The following is a 5,713-nucleotide window of genomic DNA, read 5'->3' on the forward strand; positions in this document are numbered from 1 at the left end:
TGGGTGTATCAAGTTGGGACAAGCAGTAGGCAAAGTTCAGCGGCTACCCTCCTTCACGTGCATGTCACCCTCACTTCACTACCTGGTCTGATACTCACACGCTGCATATGTCCCCACGTGTTTTGATCTACTGTGGCTCTTAAAGTTCACCTGGTTACTTTCTCCCCTGCTACAAGTCAACGTCCTCGGTGACTTATAACTCAATCACCTGTTTGGTGAAGGTCGAAGTGTAGCGGACCACTCCTGCTAAAATCTGAGAGAATACATCCGGACTTAGCGAGATGGCATTGCATGCTGACACTTCGTAAAAGATCTGCGATCCCTAGGCTCAAAGGTGCGGATCAAACTGTCGCCAATTCCTAGTGGATCGCAGTGAAGTCCGTAAGGGAGCCTCCACGCCGAATTGACGGGACTTTCCATCACTGGAGAGTTGGTGCGAAGTGGTAATGACCTTTGGGTCAGCAAAATCCTGCGGGATCGCGTCCGGCGGTATACAAATCCACCGCAGTCCTGGCGTTAAGCGCCTAGCAAGGCTGCAGACCGGATCCCCAAGCCGACCATCCACCTTGGGTTATGAAGGAATGCCCACCCTTCAAAATAAAACACAGGGCCCGGCGCACCCTTGGTCCAACCTCGGGTGCTGCAGACCCCCTGGACCACCACCGTCGGCCACCGCGCTGCCGTTGACCCTGGCCACGGGGTCGAGGTGCGGGGGTGGTGCCCTCATCGCCCTTGAGATTCAGAAGCTCGGCCTGGACATTGTTGCCCTCTCCGAGACCCGTCTCCCTGGTGCCGGGCAGATCGAGGAGCCTCGGCATGGGTACACCTTCTTCTGGAGCGGACGAGCTGTGGAGGAGAGAAGAATTCACGGTGTAGGGTTCTGCATTAAGTCACATCTGGTTAGGGATCACAACATCATCCCCGTAAGAACTTCTGAGAGACTCATGTCCATCACTCTACCTCTATGTCAATCCCAATCCCTTGTGATCATCAGCGCCTATGCACCTACCCTGGACGCCTCGGAGGAGGCGAAGGAGTCCTTCTATGCCGCGCTGCGTGGCCTGATCCTCCGCGTCAACCCCCGGCTCTTGCTTATGGGGGGATTTCAACGCGCGGGTGGGCCGGGACCATCAGCTTTGGGGAGGGATTCTGGGGGGGAAGGCGTTGGCAACTGCAACGAAAATGGAGAACTACTCCTTAGTCTGTGCGCAGAGACGGAAATGGTAATAACCAACACACTGTTTCGGATGGCCAACAAGAACAAGACCACCTGGCAACATCCAAGATCCGGCCACTGGCACCTGATCGATTACGTCCTTACCCGCATCTGCGACCGAGCGGACGTCATGGTCACGAGGGCAATCCGCTCCATGGATGATGGATGGTCCGATCACAGGCTGGTAGCCTCAAGACTTAGGCTAAAGATCGCGCTTGCGAAAAGAAGGAAGAAGATCCCCAAGAGGATACGTTTTAATGTTGGGCTGCTGAGGAATCCCGAAGTCCTCGAACAGTACCAGACGTCCCTCGCGGACAAACTGGACACTCAACCTCAGACCCTTCCTGCCACTGTCCACTCAGACTGGGAGCACTTGAAAACTGCGCTCACCAAATCCGCGGAAGAGGTCCTCGGTATCCAGAAGAGGAGAAATCCCGATTGGTTTGCCGAAAACCTGGAAGAAATTGAGCCACTGATTTCAAGAAAGAGAGAGGCTCGCATTGCATTGCAGTACTGTGTTTCCTCCAAGAGACTTGAAGAAGTCTACCGGGCGGCCAAGAGTGAAGCACAGAGAGAGATCCGGAGGATCCAAAATCAATGGTGGGTCAACTTTGCCCACCAAATGCAGAGTTTCGCTGACCGTCACGATACCAGATCCTTCTTCGAAGCAACGAGGAAGATCATCGGTCCGGCTCACAGTCCTCCAATGGCTGTGAAGGCAAAGGATGGCACAATCCTGCAGGAAAAGGAGGATACTCACCAGCGATGGAAGGAGCATTTCATGGAGCTCCTGAACCGTCCGACATGCGCAGCAGACGGCTTCCTCGATCCTGTCCCCCAGCTCCCTGTGCAACACTGGATGACGGAGCTGCCGACTCTCCGGGAGATCTCCGGAGCCCTGAGGAGGATGAAGAAGAACAAAGCTGCTGGAGTTGACGACATCCCCGTAGAACTTTTACAAGCTGGGGGTGCACCTCCCCTCACCCGCCTCCACACCTTCATCCTTCAATGCTGGGTCGAGGAGACGGTGCCTGGAGAACTGAAGGACTCCGTCATCGTCACGATATTCAAGAAGGGCGACAAACTCGACTGTGGAAACTATCGTGGAATTTCCCTGCTGTCAACTGCTGGAAAACTCATCTGTCGTATACTGGCCGACCGACTCACCTGTCTCGCTGAGCGGGTTCTTCCGGAGTCCCAGGCGGGCTTCCGTCCAGGCAGGGGGACCGCGGACATGGTGTTCTGCCACCAAGGACGACTCCCATCTCTCCTCAACGTTTCTGGGAGGAGAGATTGACTAATAATGAGATCCTCACCCGGGCTGGCCTCACGAGTATCGAGGCCATGATCACCTTGGCACGTGCAGCGGATGAGCGACAATCGTCTGCCAAAGCAGCTCCTCTACGTGGAGTTGCTGGAGGGCACCCGTCCCCGCGGAGCCCCGAAAAGACGATTCAAAGTCCAGCTAAAGGGTCATCTTCAGCGGTGCCGGATTCCCCCGGCACAGTGGGCTGACCTGGCCGCGGATCGGGTGGCCTGGCGTGGGGCTGTGCGGGGCGGGGTCCGGGTCTTCGAGACTCGACGCGTCGCTGCGGAGGAGGACCGGCGAGCGCGGAGGAAGGAGAGGGCCCTGCAACCACCCGGCCCCCCAACCCACTTCTGTCAATCCTGCGGGCGGGGTTTTCGGGGAAGACTGGGCCTCCACAGTCATCGGAGACACAAGCACCAGGAGCCGTCGCCCTGTCCTGGGGGCCGCATTCCTCGATAACGAGGGCCTTCACCGACCGACCGACCGATTGCATGCTGACACAGGGAGACTGCACGGATTCATGTGTTTCCCTGCACTTTTCCTCTGACTTTTGCATAGGGCAGAACTGGGTACACCTACACTAACAGTCACTTTTCCTTCTCCCCTCGGTGCAGGCACAGGTCTTGGGCTCTCCTCGGCCATGCTAACATCTGATGTGGCCTCAAGGTCTTGTTGCGACTCTGTTTCCAAATGTTCTTCCTCCTCGAAACCAGTGTCAGAAACATTATCATCTGGCTCTTGGGAAACTTCCTCTTCAGCAAGTGGTTCATTGAATTCTTCAACCAATACAAACTCAATATCATCCGCTTTGTCTTCTGATGGTGAAGCTGGGATAGGTTCCCTAACAGGCGCTTGGCGAGGACTTCTCTGTTCCGGCGCTGGTCCCACACATGAACGGAGGTTGGACCTATGCACCCTCTTTATCAGTTCTCCATCTAGGGTCTCTACTGTGTAGGTGGTTCCTTGTACCTCCACAACCTTGTACATGGTCGAGGCCCATGCATCCTGTATCTTATTTCTTCTGAGAGGCCTGAAACGTAGGTACACGAGTTCACCCACATCAAAAGGTGGACAGTAGACTTTTCAGTCACCTCTCTTGCCCTGGCATGTGCATCTCTGAGTTGTTCCTGGTGTACCGCAAGCCAGTCGACTGTATCATCTTTGACTTGTTGTTACTTTTGGCCAAGCAAGGCATCCACTAGAAGGTGAGGATGGACGCCAAACAACAAGTAATGGGGTGAATGTCCCGTGGTTGAGTGTGGAGTCACATTATATGTATAGACCAACTGGGACAGATATTCCGGCCTACGGCGTTTCTTTTCAGGGGGAAGCGTACGTAGAAGATTATGTAGGGTTCGGTTGAACCTTTCACATTGCGGATTGCCTTGGGGTTGATGGGGTGTGGTTCGGGTCTTCTTCACTCCATAGAGCTTCCACAACTCAGCCACGACAGCACTTTCAAAATTCCGTCTTGGTCAGAGTGTAGGCGTTCTGGCACACCATACTTGAGAAACCACTCTGTCAAGATGACTTTCGCAGTAGTATCGGCCTTTTGATCTTGATGCCTGCAGCTGCCTGAATCAGGGGCGGTTCTGGATCAATTTCACTGAGGGGGCCGGGCTGGGGCCTGGGGTTTTGATGGGGGGCACATTCAACCCAGGGCTAAAAAGACAGATTCGAAATCTTATTTGACTTTTTAAATAAAAGTCATCAGGCGCCGACAGGTATGGCAGCCTCGGTCACACGCTCCCTAGTATTATCCCTGTTTTTGTCATTTTCGTTTGTTTTTGGCGACCCTGAGCGGCTTACTTACACGAGGGAAAAGTTGCTGCGCATTGGGGAGTCTACGCTCGGTCTTTTTTCACCAGTACACGAAAATCCACAAGTTTTTTCGGAGCTAATCGCGAGCGGAGCGGCTGCGCTGTACGCAGCATGGAAACGCCGCCGGAGGGGGAAGCGAGCCGGCGTGCTCGTCAAGCTCCGGCAGCTAATCCATCCATCTTGCTAATCTACGATCTCTGCCAAACAAGATGGATGAACTTCTTCTCCGCACAAAGACCAACAAAACATTTGCACGTTCTGCTGCACTCTGCTTCATTGAAACCTGGCTCAGTGACCGCCATCCAGATCCCGCGCTACATCTACCCGGCTTCCGCCTTCTCCGAGCCGACCGCGACACGGAGCTATCAGGGAAATCGAAAGGTGGTGGGATTTGCTTCTATATCAACGAAGAATGGTGCACTGATGTCACGAAGCTCGACGCACACTGCAGCCCGGACCTGGAGTCGCTGTCTTTAAACTGCAAGCCATTCTACTCGCCACGTGAGTTCACCTCCTTTTTACTAGTCGGTGTTTACATTGCGCCACAAGCTAACGCTAACATGGCGATACAAACGCTAGCCGAACAAGTAAACAAACTCGAGCTAAAATACCCAGAGTCACCCCTGATCATTTTGGGCGATTTTAATAGAGCACATCTTAACCGTGAACTTCCCAGATATAAGCAGCACATCGACTGTTTCACCAGAGAAGGCAACATTCTAGACCACTGCTATACAACAATCAAAAATGCATACCGATCGGTCGCCCGTGCAGCATTGGGTCTTTCTGACCACAATTTAATCCACTTAATACCTACATACAGACAGAAACTCAAATGTGTTAAACCGGCTGTTAAGACTGTGAAAAAATGGACAGATGAAGCAAAGCTAGCTCTACAAGAATGCTTAAACTGCACTGACACTGTAACATCATACATCAGTTTCTGTGAGGACATGTGTGTACCAACGAAGTCCTTCCGCTCGTTCAACAATAACAAGCCATGGTTTACTCCCAAACTCAGGCAACTCAGGAAAGAGAAAGAGGCCGCATTTAGAAGTGGAGATCGGGCACTGTACAAACATGCCCGAAACCAATTGACGAAGGAAATTAACATCGCAAAGAGAAGCTATGCAGAGAGGCTGAAAAAACAGTTCTCTGCTAACGACTCTGCATCTGTATGGAATGGCCTGAAAGCAATCACTAACTATAGAATGCCATCCCCCCAAACAGTGAACAATAAGGGTCTTGCTGATGAACTAAACATGTTTTTCTGCCGATTTGAAAAGGACACCCCCATTTCCCACACACACCCACCTCTACCAGAAACCACTCTACCTACCCCCCCCCACCCTCTTTTTCTCCACTAC

The sequence above is a fragment of the Hippocampus zosterae genome, chromosome 21 (genome assembly GCF_025434085.1).
Source record: "Hippocampus zosterae strain Florida chromosome 21, ASM2543408v3, whole genome shotgun sequence".
Classification (NCBI taxonomy): domain Eukaryota; kingdom Metazoa; phylum Chordata; class Actinopteri; order Syngnathiformes; family Syngnathidae; genus Hippocampus; species Hippocampus zosterae.